An 18,537-nucleotide genomic window follows, 5' to 3' on the forward strand; every position below is an offset into this window, starting at 1 on the left:
AAGGGAATACTTGAGACTAATAAAAGTGATAAATGATTTCTTGGCGATTCAATGAAAGTTTCAGTGCTTTTCCATTGCAATAATAAATCACATTCTGTGATGATGCCATGAGCCCACTCACTGCCGTCTGTACCTCACAATGACATTTTATCCCAGTCAAACACCACACACTTTTCTGACTGTATTTTCATTGTTTTATATATATATATATATATATTTTACCACTGCCTACACATGTGATACATTCAGATGCACTGAAAAAACAACTTTACTTTCTTGTAAGTTCTTCTAAGTTAAGGGTGACAGCATCACAGGCTTATACAGTGCTGCAGTGACTGTGATACTTCAAAAGCATCACTTTGGTACTAAGGTTTATTGTCCAAATGAAGATTTTAACAGCAGAATACAGATGTAATACTCTGCCATAATATTGTAAGTGTAAGGAAGTAATACATTTCATTTTAAATAATCTGTATGTTATTAAAAATTACCAAAGAAATGTACTTTGCTACTTTGAAGGAAAAGTTATAGACTGAACTTGGCAGTTCACAACTGGTAGGCCTGATGATGTGTAGGTCCGTTTTGTGTTGCAGACTTTGTTTTTTGACTGGAAACAGTCTGGGACTGGACTGAACTTGACACGGCAGATAAGGCAGAGGTTCACTGCAAGTGCCAGGCTAATTTCCAGCCTAAAACCATGAAATCTTGAAATATTATGGGTCAAGTAGATTTACAGTACAGGCAAATGGTATCTGGGAATTGGTAGGGAGTAGCTGAACAACTGGAAATTTCCAAATCTTCAACATATATGAAATAATATATGTGAAGTGTTTAATATATAGACTAATAAATGAATGAGTTATCTCATAGTATAACTAATAATTTCTGTCAGCTTAATTACAAAAAAGTAAAACTAAAGATGTGAAAAATCTTAATAGTGATAGTAAAAAAATCAAAAAACACAACAACAATAATGATTCCTATATCCCTACCTTGAAATCCCTTGGACTTGGCCAGATCCATAATTCTCCATCATATATTTATATGGTAGAGGTATTTCGAGCAGGGACTGGGTCAAATGGGCTAAACTAGATGGTGAATAATTTAGGATTCTATTAACATTTAAATTTGACATTGATTTGACACAGTCAAGCCTCTGCTAAGTGACAAGAAGGAAAAGGTTGTGGAGGAAAAAGAAACTGTGTTTTAATAATTGTCCAGATGGGTTTTTATCATGCGGTATGTAATTATCCATCTTCCTTTTGTTGAGAAGTGAAATGTAAAGGGTAAAAAAGAATTTTTCTGATGTGGCCGTAAGGTTGTTAGACCTTTGTTTTTAATGTTTGCCTGCAACCCATACGAGCTGGCCAGAAATAACATTTTAAAAGGCCAAAGCAAGAGTGACACTAAGCCAAACAGAGTAGGTGTGTGTGTTTATATGAGGGATCACAAATCAATAGCTTGGGGCTTCTTCTCTTGATGATTCTAACTTCGCAGATGAAGCAGCACAGGCCGGGCAAAGTCATCGCCTTTTAAAGATCTGTTTACAAAGAGACAAAGACAGGGAGGAAAGACCTTTTAATAGGACAGGCCTGCCACTTGCATTGGGGTCACTGAATTTAAAACTTGTATTTACTGGACAGATGCCTAGATAGTTCAAGACTGTTGTAAATTGTAATGAAAAAAGTAATATTATATGCAAAGTCTTTGTGCCACTTTAGATTGTATGCTTGAGGTGTATCACAAACTATTTCAGAAGTTGGCAATGAAATGGTATTTGTCAGGTCATGAGTCGTTACCCATAAAGATTAAGCATTATTTTGCTTATTTTACCACAATACAAAGTAAAGGAACTTACTTGCTACACTGCTTGTAGGGTCTATGGCTCTTAGTTAGACTAGGTCATCGACTAATAAGTAGGTTGGTTGTTTGATCCCTGGCTTCTCTAGCCTGCATGTCAGTATGTCCTTGAGCAAGAAAATGATCTGAAAAATCTCCCCCCAATGGGTTAGCAGTACATGTTTCTATGTGTAATACTGAACCAAACCAAGAGTGCCAATGAGCCAATAAAAGAACTGTTGTGTGTCTAAATGAGTGAATGTATCTCATAATCTGCTTTGAGTAGTCTATAACACTAGAAAAAGAGCTAATAATTATTAGCATTACTTTGTGTTACTCCACAACATCTGCTTGCTTGTTAGATATAAAATTAACCAAATATATGCCCATGTATTAGCAATCTTTCCTGCTCCACACAAACTGATAAGGCAGTTATGGAACATAAATGAATCAAAAGGCATTTCTGCTGGAAATCATCAGTTAATTTAACTAAATAAGTATGTCTTCCAAAATCAGTAATAACAACTAAGATCACTGTAGCAAAAAGACTAGTTGGATACCTTTTAAGAGTTGGAAGCGCTGTCAAAACCAGATACAATTATGTGAATTATGGACAATAAGCAATGTTTGTGTCCTTTGGTTTCCTTTCATTGCATGGGGACTTCACTAGGATGTCCTCAAGTCAAGTCACCATTTAGAAAAATGGACAAAAAAATGATAGAAATTAGTGCTGGCCACAGTATGGCAATCATACCTCTATCTGGAAATATAATCTCATTAATAAAACCTTTGTGGAAAACCAGGATTGAATTTGAATATTCTGATAAATATTTGACTGACCATGACTGTGGAAAATGAAACCAAAGCGCTTATCCCTAGTCACTACAGTTGTAGTATCTCATTACTACACACAGTAATTTTCCATTACTACACTACAACACAGTTTTTGAACCGTGCTCCAAATACCGAGCTGCACTTACAGATCTTGAATCCGCCAATGAAAGAATTTAGATCCTACAAGCAAAAGTCTTATCAGCTATAGATCATATCAACGCTCTCTTTTAAACAGGATTGTGATATAATTTATGTATTGAATAATTCTGTGAAATTGCCCAAGCAAAGGCATGAAAGCAGTTGCTGCTGTAAAAAAACACTTTGTTTTCCTCCATCTCGATCTCAGACTATTTGGCTTTATTAAGCTGTTTGACCAAATCAGGTCAAAATAAAGCTCCGCTTCACTCTTTGACAGTAAATTTTAACAGTGCATTGCAGAGGGATGGGTATTGGCACTGGATAACAATAGCGTAGGCAGCCCTGAGGGTTATTACCTCTTGTTGTGAGCGGGCAACACTTAGATTTACGTCTGTAGAGAAGCACCTAAGAGGCAAGTGAAACACTAAACCTTATTTATTGTTTATCTCATGTCACATATATTACTAACCACATATACCTTCTCCATCTCTTTCCTAATTATTCCCTCTTTTATGCTATTACAAGTTGTAGTTCACTTGAAAGTCATTTTAAAGTACCATTAACTGCAGCCATTCACTGTCTATAGAGAAAAATGACATCCACAGCCTTTGTTACTCTTCTTTTGTATATTCCAGAACATATAATGGCTAAAAGACTAATTGACAAAGAAAATCATTATTAGATGTAAGACCCCGATTCTCTACTGCAGATGGCGCTGACATGTTCCTGTAATTATATTTGATTCTGCAGTAATATCTTGTCAACGTGGTCAGGAGAGTCAACAGACGATCACCTGTCTCTCTGAGGACTTGAGTGGCTAGGCAAACCTCATTACTGTGAATCACAGAGGCTGAAGAAAAACCAAGCAGAAATACCTTTATCCTGCTAAGGTGGATCCCAAGTGAGAGTCAGCAGCTGTCATTTACCATCAACTCCAGCCATGTTAATTCCATATAAATCTCTGACTGCTGCAGACCACAGTGTCTCCTGAGAACCTGGGAAGTGACAACCATCAGTCAGGCCCTAAAATAGAGCATATTACAGATAGGGTTAATCCACCATAGCCAGAGGAAGTGCCAAAATCCCTTTTGTTACAGATACTGCTGGTCCCTGCAGCACATGTGCTAGTTTCCTCACAATATTAAACCGCACAATAAAAGCCCATTTTAAGAATTCCAATAATCCGGCTTGTTGTAAACCAATTGGTGCAAGCTTCAAAGTCCTTGCATATTAATCTAATTTCAGGTCGAGGAACAGCTTAGCTGGCTTATCTATATAATGCAATTGTGCTGCAGCAAAAAAAAAATTAGTGATTCTTTTCATGCATCCATGATCTGCTTTAATGATACAAGATAAATCAATGACAATTCATATAACAGTCCTATAACTGAAGTTGGAGGCTCTTTAAAGTTACCACAGAATGTTTTACAACGGGAAAGCGCTGTGCAACGGTTTCATGCAATGACCTCTTTTGCGGCGGAGTGATAAAATGTCACGGCATCTGTGCATTTAATCCATCAAATGCTCGCCTTTCCTGAAAGGCCTCAATCATGCATTGGCCACCTTAATCATAATTTTTCCTAAAATGAAAATGAGAGTACAAAAGAAATTGCAGATTGAGCCGTCTATATGCATCAGAATGAGATGAAAGTGTAGCCTAGCCAAACATATGTTAACAAGAAAATATGAGCTGCACTGTCAAACTAAACTATGAACACATTATGAGCTGACGGCCAAATAAAATCACACTTTGCCCTTGTCACATTTATGAGTCATCCAGCAGATGAAAGTAGTTTTATGCATTTATGTCCAGAAATGATGCTGCTTGCAGGTTTCTACTCAAGGCTAAAAATAGTTAGATATACAACAACTTGAGATGCTGTTATGGGCATAGGGAGCACAAGAAGCAAATATAACAGTAAATTTTATTTTGCCAGCATGGGAGAATACTGTCTCCTGAATTAGATTTGTCAATTCACATATTACAATCACTTAGTCAGAGCAAGCAAGCGGGAGCAAAATAAATAAAAAGATGGATGGCCTGACGCATCGTATAGCTAAGTCTATATAGTAAAAATATCACCGGTGTTATTTAGCTTTTCTGTCTGAGTGAAACTTGGTGTGTTCCTTCACAGTGTCAATGTGTTGTGCATGTTTAGCTACAATGGTACATGTGTGTCAGAATCCTGGTCTAGACGGGTGACAGGATATCTGTAATCACCACGTCAGCAAAGTTCAGTCCCTACACACACACACACACACACACACACACACACACACACACACACACACACACACACACACACACACACACACACACACACAAAAATAGATCTTTTAATAATCAGTGTAGCTGGCCGAGCTATGCTCATCATTACCCAGGGAGACAGGATATAGAAAAATCTCACCAACATCATATTTTTCTGCACTAGTGGATGGTGAACATTTTTCCATTTTGCACAAGGTTAGTAACCTACATTGCACTCCATCACTGTTAGTTATCCCAGTCACCCCCAACAACCCACCCCGAGGATGAATAATTTTGCATGTGAGGTAGTGGAAATAATCACTGAATGAATCATTTTAAAGTGAATGTCATTTGTCACTGTACAGATACCTGGACTACCCAGTGTGATGAATTAAACACGGGGTCAAGACTGAGATAGAAAATAAAGCAAGAGCAAAATGGAAGGGCATGGAAGGATGGGGGCGTAGAGAAGGGATGGAAGTCTGTGTTAATGATATGGTCATATGTACACAGTTGAGCTCAGATGTGATTAAGGCAATGATATGATGGGTGGTGTCAGTGCCGAGCTTAATGACTAATGCAATGAGATGGAATTTGAAGAGACACTGGTGTCAGGCTGAAGTGGAATAATGCCTGGAGCGTCTGCAGCAGCAGACACATGGAACTGCCACAATGAGCAGCCTCATAAGCACAAATTGTTACGGTAGCTGGAGACTTAGACATGCATAATTAGCCTTACTGCAGAACAATACAAAATTGAAATTCAGTGCTTTTGACATTCTGTCAGGCAAATGATAAATAACCAGAAAAAAATAATGATGATGATTATTTCACTTACTGTATTTGTCACAAATCAGTTTCCAGCGCTCTAAATGGAAGAGGGGAAAAACGGGAGGGGGAAACATAAAACGTCTCACCAAAAGGACAGTGACTCCATGGAATAATGAGGACCCCAACCACCACATACAAAAATATTCTTAACATTGTGAACTCAAGCCTCTGGTGATAATGAGTAGTCTTAGTTTTAAAAATGTTGGTCTTGCAGATTACGCTGGCACTGAGAAACCTGTTAGACTCAAATAAAAAGTGTATATATATCTTTAGATATCTGCTTCAACTTGTAAGGTGGAGAATATGAACAAGGTGAAAAGAGTACAAAAATTATGTAAAGAGGGAACATCCACCTCCATCAGGATGACCAGGGACACGGCCTCTTTCCACCTTATTGCTGCTTGGCCTTTCAGGCAACAGAACTGCTTGCTATTGCACATCTCCAACAATATCTCGCTGCATACATAAAAAAAGGAAGATGGTGAGGCTCACAGGAAAGCCTGGATTGTTTATGGTTGCAATATAGATTTTATACAGCTCCCAGGAAAAGAGAATTACGTCTTAAATTACAAAGATGTCTCAGTGAGTTGTCAGCAGCAGGAATTATATGGGCCTGGCAGCTAGTGTGGATGTTTGGCTGCAGGGGACACTGGGGAGCTGATGGTTCCAGAATTGGGACTCAACAGAGACGCCTGACCTACAGTTAGCAGAGTCAGCACAAAATAACAAAGTTACACAAACCCCTTGATAAAATAATGGCCCAGATGTGGCTAATCCGTAAGTACAACAAAACAGAAGAACAGAACTGCACAAAAACACTAGACACACACACACACACACGATATAAACACACACGCATATCTTCAAACAAAAAACTGAGGCAAAAAGAATATAATTAACAGTTTGGTGATCATTATGGGATTGTGACATAGAAATGATCTGCTGCAGTTTTTAAAGAGTAAATAAAATAAAATAAAGATTCTTATTTCAGAAACTGAACAATAAGACTGCCAGAATTTTAAAAAGTACACGAGCTGTTAATCCAAAATATAATTAAGAAAATATCTAAAATGCAAGTCAGCACAATTTAATCCCTTATATTAAAAATTCATGTCGTGAAATTACCTCATTCGTTCTTTCCAATGAAATATTAGTGTTCTGTAATCACTGTGTTATTACACCATCATTAATTAATCACCTTTAATTTAGCTAATAATGTTCAGTTAATCTTGCAAAAAGAACTTAAGCTATGGGTTGTGGTAGCTAATCTTGTCATTTGGGAAGAAGCAGCCATTGGGCAGAAATGGTTTGATTGCAGATTGTTCAGTCTGAACACAGTCCCAGGGTTATTGTGCAGTACTACTACTAAATCCTCCAGCACTCATAAATTTGGATGAGTTGCATCAATATTTGCAGAATTAAATCTTAAATGGAACTGTTGCCTTTTCTCATTTAAGGAATCACTGGGATAAACCTTCGGGAACTCATGTCTCCAGTCCCTAGACATACTGAAGTAATATTTATGTGCACACACACAGGAGACTGGACTGGAGACACACACACACACACTCTCGCACTCTCTCTCTCTCTCTCACACACACACACACACAAATGGAGATGGCATGTTCCATATTAAAATGGCATTTATAGAAAAATGTGCGTGCCTCATGCATTCCTTCCATCCTGGCATGCACACAGCATTCTAAAGCCAGATGCAGGTGAAATGATATGGAGATTAGATACAGGATTAGAGATGTGATTTTATTAAAATTTTCCCTACACTTCAACTGCTCTTTTTTTCTTTTTCTTTTTTTAAATTGCTGTTTTCCTCATTGGCAGGTCTATGAAAGGTGGAGATAGAATACAAATCTCCACTATGTCCACTGATAGCTGGAATAGCAAAAAAGTCTCCATAAATATTAGGATTGTATATCCAGTTCTGTAAAAACAGAGGTTAATTTGTAATAACATAGAGGGTTTTTTTCTTAACATCTCGACATTTATTTTTGATAAGACTTTATAAAGAATTGAACGGACGTGAATCTACACATAGATGGTAAATGGACTGGATTTTATATATAGCACTTTTTTACTCTACCAGAGCACTCAAAGCACTGCATACAACTTGCTTCATTTACTCATTCATACAAGAGCTTTTTTCCATGCTTCCTACCTACACGTTCATACTCCGAGGGATGCATCACAGAGCAACTTGAGGTTAATACCTTAGATATTTGGCATGCAGACTGGAGTAGCCAGGAATTGAACAATTAGTAGATTACCTGGTCTTTCTGAGCTACAGCCACCCCCAAATAGATTTAAGCATAAGAAGTAAATATCCTTCTGTAAAAGATGCATGAGTAGAAAGTTTCTTCATTGCTAATGCACTTGTCTCTTTGGGGTTCTCTATGAATAGCCTTATCCCATTGCTTTACAGTGTCAGGGTCATGATCCCAAGACAGGAGAACATTCATCACAGTGGTGGCCCATTTGTAAAATGGCATTTATAACTGGCTTGCTTCCAGCTAGAGGAACCAAACACTGGTGTTACTGAACACTGAATAAGGAGGTCTAAGCTGGAATAGAAAGCAGAGGGACAAAAGGTGAAACCTTTTGTCTATATCCTTGGGATCCTTGTTTAGAGGTTACAAGAGATTCCACCAGCCTAGTGCACCCTGGGACAAGAGAAAAAATTCACCAAGCATAATGTCAATAGCATCAAACAACATTGAATTTCCTCCATTCTTCAGTATACAGTAATCGCTCTCTTTTATATTCTTCCTGCATAGGAAGCTGCATCCAACTCAAATGTATAAGTCATTCAAATGTACAAAGTGTGACATTTACAATGTCAATTACAGAGAGAGTAGAAAATCATTATTAATTGAATGTTATGAGTTTTGAGCGCTGGAAATTGTGAACATTTATGCTTGAATCAGCAAATAAATTAAATCTTTTTCAGCACTTAGAATAGCAATAAAGGTAGGAAACACTGGTAGGAAGAATGTATATTCATGCAGTGCTTCTTGTTCTCCGGGTGTACTTTTGAACATAAGGAATGAGGAAACCAGATTAGAGTTAAGACTCGAAATATAAGAACTAATTATAGCATCATATTAAATGCATGAATTTGGACTAAGCCTAGTTTAAGTATCTGCTGTCGGCGAGAGAATTAATAACACAAACCCATTTCTGAAAAAGTTAGGAACCTGTGTAAAATGTATATAACAGAATGCAATGATTTGCAAATCTCATACACCCACATTTTATTCACAATAGGACACAGAAAACATATCAAATATTTGAAATTAGAATATGTATAATTTTAAGAAAAATATTTGTTCATTTTGAATTTGATGGTAGTGACATCTGTCAAAAGAAATTGAGGAGAGTAACAATGGGCTGGATACCTGTGATCTTTGGGTTCTCGGGTATTAAAAAACAATAATTTTATATCTTCTTTTGCTGTGGAGAGACTCACCTAGCAGTTCCGGTAACATTAGAGCATCATGACCTTCATTACAGTTAATAATTAACACGGCAGTTACGGTGCATGTTAAATATGCTCTGGTTTGTCAGATCGGGTTGCAGGATTTATGTTAAGATAGAAGACTGCCCACCATTATGATTACCTTCCACGTTCCTCATCCCGGAGGTTGTTAACATGGCAGTGATGTTAGCAAGCGTCGACTGAGGTGGACGAGTTGGTGGCCCTTACCAGCTTCTTGTTAAAAGCATTATAGGACATGGACTGAATACTTTTAATATAGCACAGAAATATATGTGTTTCTAAAACTATGAAATTCACAGATTAAGTTGAGACAACCTGAGACTGACTACACAGGTCATTTACTGAACTGAGATAAAGTGAAAAGTTTTGCTCATTTGGTTAAAACTGCAAAGTAGACAGTTGATGGGATTTTCATTTCTCGCCTTTCTTGTTCTTTCATCTGCAGATATTGATCTCAAAATAGCCTCTCCCTTGAATTGCTACTGGAGCTGTCATCAAGTAATCTGTTCGCACCTCTGGAAATACAGTCTACACTTTCTGCGGCTGCTCTGCGTTGAAAACCTAGCGAGTTTTCGGTTCCTTTGAAAGATAAACTTCTTATAAGAAGATTTGGAGTCTATAGTAATACTAGCAACACTGTGCATGGGCACAGAGGTGGTTTGACCTAAATGCAAAAATCAACCTTGCATACTGACAGAGATAATGATAAAGCTGACATGCTAATATTTAGAAGGTAGCATGTTTAGAGAAGTATTCACAGAAATAAAATTCACAAAAAAGAAGTGTGATATCAAATCACAGTTATTATGCAAGCATTAGCTTTTTATATTTACTTAGTTAAGTTATTTTTGCAATTATTAATTATTTCAGAACACATTTAAAAATATGAATACAATCCCACACGATACTTCTAGTCAAAAATAATACATTCTAGTTAAATAAAGTAATATTTAAATTTCTTTTTAAACTAAATTCACAAGATAAGTGCAGAAAAATATTGCAGTTGTCTTCAAAGTGTCCAGTTCAAGTTCAGGTACAAAATGCTTTGTAATATACCTTTAAAGGTACTTTTATTAAAATATCACACACCCTTGCACTTAGGCACACCTTGCAACTAAAAATTAAGTAATTGAAAATAAATTAATGAATAAATAAAACATTGTGTGCCCTTTCTGTGGGTACCAATCAAATGGCTTAAGGTGAAAATAACCTTTTGTAATTTTTAAAAATATTTTCTGATGGTTGAGTACGACAATGTCCCGTCCTCACCGCTACAGTTAAAGGCACAATTTAGAGTAGAAATAATTCTGGCTGAAACAGGCCTGCAACAATAGTATATTAATGCATGTGGTGACTCAAAGAGAATGGAGAAATGATTATAGAGCTGAAGAGGCCAGAACAGCTCAGTCATCACATCTGTCTTCACCGGTTCCAAATAAAATTACCGTTAACTAGATGGCGTTCTTGGCCCCAGAGTTGCTGCGTTTCGAGCACTCTGAGGGTGGACAGCACACACAAGTGTGTAACTCATATAAACCACTTTACCAAAGTTTGAAAGAAGTATGAAGCACAATCCCACTTAAGCCTCGTGGGTTTTAATCTATTTTCACATTAACCCTTTGCTCTGATACTTGACCTGCAAGGTTTCCAACATAACGCCACGTTGTCAACAGACAGATTCATGTGTCAGCTGGCATCAGCGAAGCGAAGCAGGGCAATATTGTGCTGTTTGCCGATGTGATGTAGCTGCATACCGTGACTCCTGTGGCCTGAGGAGATGGCCACGGCCAGGCCACAGAGCCTCTAGCCGGGTAATAAATCACTGAGATGACAGGAATAGTTGCCATTGCATTATGACACATACTTACACAACACATACAGTGCATGTGCAACAACTCAGTCATACAGTATATTATAAGAACCCAAGTTCTCCTCTAGGACTGCAAGTTATTGTATTGATATTTACATTTTCTTATTGTATATCATATGGGTTCATTTGTTTTGCCAATTAAAAGATAATAGCCTGGAGGTTTATAAGAATTCCATCACCTGGAATGTGGCTGTTGTCACGATTGATATCACACACAAAACAAATCAATAAGTCTAAGCACTGCATTCGTTAAGATACACTATCTAATTTAAACTATCAATCCTACATGTCTAGCCTGGTGTGTAGTCATTACCAGCCTCCAGAGCCCAGAGCTATTAGTGCTGCAGCAAGCTAGTGAGCTGAACAGAGTACCTTGAACATTAGTGTGGTCAAACACTCTCAGCGTAGAAGGATGAATGAATGGCAGTGCTGTGTAGCCAGCAGAGTATGATCTTACTAATGGGCCATGGTAAATGGACCAGCTATGAGTAGTATGGGCTCACTGGCCTGCTCTGTGATCCAGAGCAGTGCCCATTTCACGGTGTCTGCCTGGGACCTAACTATACTTACTCACTGAGATGGAGAGCTCCATGTAGGTTCCAAATTTCAAGAAGGGGTTTGTCTGAGGTCTCCGAACAATCATTGGAGGCAAAAAGGGAGCTGTCTGTTCTTGTTAAGTTGTGAGACAATCTGTCTGAAAATCTGTCTTTGAACACTTTGGCCCATCCCATAGCTTCAGATTTATAGAAAGCTACGTCAATAAAGAGCATAAAGGTAACGTTTATTTTGTCTGTTTGTTGTTTTACAAATGGATGTGCAATACATTTTTTTATTTATTTATTTTTGTAGAATGCATTAAGTATACAATAAAGTAATGTACTAAATACTGTTGATTTTTCCACTATTTACTTCATTTTGATTCCTGTGTCACCTACCGCCTACTGGTGATGGCCAGAGGGGCCAATGGCGCGATATGGCAGCCTCGCTTCTGTCAGTCTGCCCCAGGGCAGCTGTGGCTACAACTGTAGCTTGCCTCTACCAGTGTGTGAATGTGAGAGTGAATGAATAGTGGAATTGTACAGCGCTTTGAGGGCCCCAAAAAGCGCTATATAAATGCAATCCATTATTATTATATTCTAATCTTAAATTTGATATCTAGTCGTGATGAAATTATGTTGTTTGATGTCATTGAAAGATGCTTTACAGATAAATTATTCTTACAATGCCTTTTAATGCACTGAGAATGCCAAGCTGTTTACTTAGCAACACATATTAGTGGGATAATTTAATTGTTGAGCTTTATCGTCGGAAAGTAAATGACAAAAATGTGAAGAAAGGATTTCATCTGTCAGAAAGAAAATAAAAGAAATGTTCACAAATAGGCTGTAAGCAAGTGACTGAAATGACCTGCACTGTGGTTGTCGATGTAATAAACCCACAAGTTTTGTTTGAACAGCACGCCACTTTCATGACATTTACTCTCCCGTTGTTGTTTTCTCTCTTTTTTTTTATTATCAAGTTCTACTGCAAAATATGAGAAAAATAATGGGTGTGCTGTGTATCAAGAACTCTCTCTCTGCTGCCTCCAGCAGTGCCCGGTTCTAACAAAATCATAACACTAACCGCAACTGATGTGAAAAGAAAGCTGAGTGAGCCGTCTTCTACCGTTAATGACCAATAGAACCATTCAGCTAAAAGGGGTAGAGGTCAGACATTAGTAGCTGACAAGAAAAGAGTGGTTTGCTGCAACAGCTCTTTGGTATTTAAAAAAACGGATCATACATCATCTACTTACACAGTAGAGAAAATAGCTGTTTATTATACTAACGACTTCCTTGTGCTAGTGTCAATCCAAGATAAATAAAATCTAATTTGTAACTTATGTACCAAAAAGAAATAAATGGATGAGCTGCATATTAATAAGTAATTGGCTCACTGTGTTTTTAATAAAATATTTTCAATGACAACATTTTGTATGATGACTCTTAAATGTGTGTTATACCCGTATGAATTACGTGCAATCTTCAGACAATATTAAAAGCAGACCGATAATTTAATCTTAACTGCTCTAATAGAGTTTAGTCTTCATATCTTATCTTGATATTATGAAACAGATTAATAGCGTTCTAAGAACATGTGAAACACTCCTCTGAGCTGATGCCCACTCAGCTTAAAAAATTAAATCTGCATCTTGGAGAAAAATCCTGAAAGTCAAAATTGAAACCATACTCAAATTTTGCGCAAGGACAAATAAAACTTGAATAATACTGTTGCTTAGGCTTGTACCAGTTGGTAAACACAATGACTATCACTGTGAAAGAAACAACCACACACTGATTATTTTTTTTCCTGCTTTTATTAATGAATGGTGATGATGATAACCGTAAATCAGCAAAAGTGGCTCTGCTCCTTTATCTAAAACAACTGTTATTAATTAACCTTTTCCATCTGCCAGTCCTGACAAGGGCACTGCGCACTCTGCATATCTCCATATGCCCACACAATCATGTTTCGCTCTGCACACCAACATCAGTAATATTCAGCTGAATCGCATTCATGGTTCGGCACAGCTACCACAGATAACCAGCTGTCATGTGGGTCCTTGTAGGTCTACCTGTCCCTCAGGACAAATCACTACCATTACTGTTATTGACATAATTTATTTTGTTGAGTTGTTATTTTTGTAACTCCAGGACTGTCAAGGTTTTTATATTCATAACGTACAACCCCTGGTACCAATGGCATTTTTAGACTTTGCTTTCAGTCAGTGTTTAATTCAAAATTCAGACACTGAAATTAATTTTTTTCAGAACTCGATCTTGAATTCACTTAATATGTTAGTATTTTGTTTTTGTTTCAGTTCATTCTTGATTAGTTTAGTTGGAAAAAGTAGTTGGAGTTAAAGGAAAAAATCTTTAGCTAATGAGTCCAGCCAACTACAATATGAATAAAAACAAACAAACAGACAAAACAAGCATACTGAAAACACAGCAAAATAACTATTTATGTTGTAAAGCACTGTAGCCACATTTTGCTGTGAACGTGGCTCAGTATGGAGTCCTATGTTGCTGCAAAAAACATAAGATGAATTGAATTATCAGATTTAAAATGAATTCACTTAAAATTCATCTTTCACAAATCTCACATCTCAAACACGAGAGAATAGAAAAATCACTGAATAGTACACAAATATTTATCAGTGAAACAAAACAACCCAGAAGATTTGACTTGGATCACTTATCAATAATTAACCTTTTATCCACTACAGATGTCAAAACGAACACAACCTATGAGCTGAAACCAAAAGATAGATGGTAAACAATCCAGAAGCTTTTAAATAAGCGGAACCTAAATCCACGGTCACATATCACATATATATGCTGTTAGATCCAAGACTGTTTTGGAGATAGACACTGGTAGGTCCACATTTCCAGCATCATGGCCCCTGAGAGCTACAATAAAATTGCTAATATAAGGCAATATGTTTACCCCACAGCCCCAAACCTCCTTTTTAACAACAAAACCCTGTTTACCATCTTCACCTAGACCATGCTGGATAACATCTATAACCTCAACCAATGTGCTGCCCTTGCATTCACAGGAGATTGGGCTGAGTGGTTGCTATAAGACATCAATACTACTTTGTACTGCTACCCTTTCACGATTTCTAAATAATAAATAAACATTGAGTGGGCCAATCACTAGCTACAAACCAGGTATGAGAGGAAAGTTTGTTGTCTGGTAATCGGATAATGTAAAAATAATGTGGTGAGAATGCGTGCTAAAAAGAAATAGCCTCTTCATTTCCAGACACATTAGAGCAGTATGTCCATGGGCCAGTTGAATACCTCCAAATTTGAACAAAAGTAGTATATCAACTAACAGTGACCCTGCTGTATTTTAGCAATATGGCTAAAATGCACCATAAATGTACAACAAACAACAGGTGCCGTTTTTCCTAGCTCCTTTTTCTTGTTCCATGATGGTTTATTGATTGTGGATGGATTATTTTAGCAGGCTGGGTTTATTTTAACAGTTCCCTGTGTTTTAGATTTTGATTTTAGTCCTTAAAGTAATGTGAGTATTATGACTATTAAACATATATCCACTATCTAATTCTAATGTGTTTGTCATGGTCTGGATGAGTGGCAGTCATTTTCCACAGTGCTATGGTATCTTCATCTGGGCGGAGCCATCTTCATTCCAACCAGGATCCTCATGTGGAGTTAATTAGGCCGGCTGTATGTAAGATCAGTGCACACAACTAGTGTTCGCCAGGTTGTCTGCTAACCTTACGTTAGTTCTTAGCCTCTCATGTCCTTAGCTAATCATTGTTCTTGTTTACTTAGCTAGTTATCTTGGGCTTCTAGTTGTTCCAAAGAAACCCTAGTCCTCCAGTCTATAATAACCACGCTCACCTGTATGGGGAGGCAGGGAGGCAGGCAGGCGAAGCACGAGAGCATATAGTGAATGGGTCTTCTTCATTCAATCTCAGTCGCGACCCATTCACTATATGCTCTTGAGCTTCGCCTGCCTGCCTCACCATCTGGAATTCCTGTATCACTCCATCTCCATACTCACGCAGAGCTCATTGACCACACTTATCCATCCCTTGTCTCTCCACCTGCAAACAATGCCTCTGACTAGCGGATCTCGAAGCACTATTCCCTCGTCGAGCTCACGGTCATTCACGGCCCATGTTCACAGCCCCTAGCCTCGGAAACCCGTAGCTTATGTTTCATGTTCACCGTTCCTAATAACTGTTCGTGTTTGTAAATAAAGTTGATCACACCTACTCCGAGCCTTTGCTCTTGGGTCCACCTCACGCTTTTGGCTTCCCCGCCATTACAATGTTTCTAAAAAGACAAAAAAAAAAATGAATATGAAAGCAAATCTTACATCAAACCACTTTAATTTGCTGAAAATAACTGACATTTTTATGACAGTATTCCACAAGTTATTAATTGATTTATGTATTTTCACCTATTTATGTCTACAAATGTTGTTTTTGGTGTACTAACATGGAACAGATATAAACCTATGACAAAATAAATACCAAGAATATGAATATCCTATCATAAAAAACATCTGTCTTCATTACATGGGCCAGAAATTTGCTGTGGTCTGATCCCTTTTGACATTCAGTTCAAATGTATATATGTCTATTTTCAGCGTAAAAATACACATAATATATAAAATGGTACTATATAGCAAATGATACAGATGTGAGTGTTGGATTTACATATGATGTGAGCTAAATATCATAAAATGTTGCCTGTAAAATAGGGTTAGAGGCTACAGGAGTTGAATTATACACATCACCTTTTTACACTATAAAACTGATAAGGCCAATTGGACATCAGCATTGGTTAACTGAAAAAGGAGCTTCCCAGTTACAAACATATACTTTGCAAGTTAATTATGCTGTACCCATGGAGATGACACCAGAGCACTTACACCGCTCACAAGCTTGAGGGACCAGGAGACAGTCAACTTGGAAGCAACAATTTATGCAGGAGGGAAAAGGCCAGAATTTGAACCCTGCAAAGGATAAATATCAATGCAGGGGAAATTAATGCACAAGGAAACTCTAAGTTATTGTAAAATGAACTCCATAAATCAATCGGAAAGGTTAGAGGAGCTTTTAGGTGGCATTAATCCCACCAAGAGGCAGATTAGAGTGTAAGACATAGGACGACAGCAAAAAAAAAAGCTTTCTCTTCACTTTCCATCTCTATCTCCTTACTGTGGCTTTGAAATGGCACACATGTGTCCTTGTTACTGTTCAAGAACTACTTTTCAGAGGAGTTTCTTTTGCTGGGATGTAACTCTTGCTCTCAGTAAATCAAGGTGTTATTTTTCCATTTTCAGTGTGGGAGCTTTGATTACTTCTGCTCAGTGACTATGTTTCTTGTTTGTGGCTATTTTTGTTGTTTGCCTCCATTTGGATCATAAAAAGTGAAATTTAACTTTTTTTGTCCTCCATCATATGAAAAAATAATTATCTGGTTTACTGTAGTTCCTTAAATAATTCTATATTACATAGATTCTTGATTAGACACTTGTTGGATCTGAAGACTGTTAACTTTGGATCTACACCTTTTGGTTTTTCAAAAAAAAAGTTCAAAGTTGTGCTCAGACGGGCTCTTATATAGATGTGTTAAAAGTCACGGTGATAACAGGAACAAAAGTGTTGCAAATTAAGAACTGGACTGGATTAATGGCAGATATCAAAGCAGTACACTACATAAGTCTCATTTGGAAACCTGCTTCCAGTCCCTTTCTTTAACTTTATTTCATCTCTTTCAAAGAAAAACAAAACTCATAACATGCTGTTTCCTTGGCATATGGCATCTATAATTTCTCAGCTAAACAAATGATACATTGCTTTAGCATTGCTCTTGTTACCTTATGTTTTCCTGGAAGTACTGCGGGGAAAAGGGAGAGATTGCTGCCCCCCCCCCCCCCCCCCCCCAGAGCCTGATTCTGTTTTTAGTTTCTTCCTGTTAAAAAGGAGTTTTTCTTTCCCATTGTTGCCAAGAGCTTGTTTATAGTCTGATTGTTGGGATTTTCTCTCTATTATCGTAGGGTCTTTGGCTTACAATACAAAGTGCCTTGAGGCTACTGTTGTAACTTGGTGCTATATAATTTAAATTGAATTGAATTAAATTGAGTTGAATTTTCAGCTGCCACATCTGAAATTACCAATACATGTTGTCACGTTAAAAGTTAAAAAAAAAAAAAAAAAAAAAAAAAAAGGTTCTTTCTAGAGGCTGTGAAAGCATATATCTACTAATAACTACACAATAATTTATTAACTAAGCCTTCATTTTACTTTAGGCGCACAACAGCAATGGCTACTCAGGTATCACGTCTACGGTTGTTCAGTTTCATGTCCACAATCAAGGCATTATTCTCACTAAAGCAACAACAAAAGATCAATAGTTATTTTTTTTATTTATTATTTTTTATTAAACCTTACAGATAGTCCCATTGAGACTCAATGTCTCATATCAAAAGAGACCTGTTCCGACAAACATTAAAAATTACATCTTAACAAACATATTAGCACAAAAACAGATGTGTTTATGACTTTGTTTCTTAGTTTCTAGTTTTTACAAGTTTCGTATAACTTGTCTTATTACCCATTAATCACTTCCTTTTCTGAATTGAAAACATTACTAAGATGTTAAACCACTAAGCAGCAAAATGATAAATACATAAGATAAATACATTGAACTTGCAAGATTGCAACCACATTCAAAC

At 37.2% G+C, this 18,537-nt stretch overlaps 1 long non-coding RNA gene across 1 annotated transcript; it reads right to left on the reverse strand.

The window, feature by feature from the left end:
* Window positions 1-216: 216 nt before the first annotated feature.
* On the reverse strand, window positions 217-3,961 carry LOC146494298 (uncharacterized). The gene is made up of 2 exons (XR_014871693.1): window positions 3,687-3,961; window positions 217-1,540 (listed from the first exon to the last, which is right to left on the reverse strand). It is a non-coding gene; the product is annotated as an uncharacterized LOC146494298 (long non-coding RNA).
* Window positions 3,962-18,537: the final 14,576 nt, after the last annotated feature.

Source organism: Neolamprologus multifasciatus, chromosome 20, assembly GCF_963576455.1.
Source record: "Neolamprologus multifasciatus chromosome 20, fNeoMul1.2, whole genome shotgun sequence".
NCBI classification, from domain to species: Eukaryota; Metazoa; Chordata; class Actinopteri; order Cichliformes; family Cichlidae; genus Neolamprologus; species Neolamprologus multifasciatus.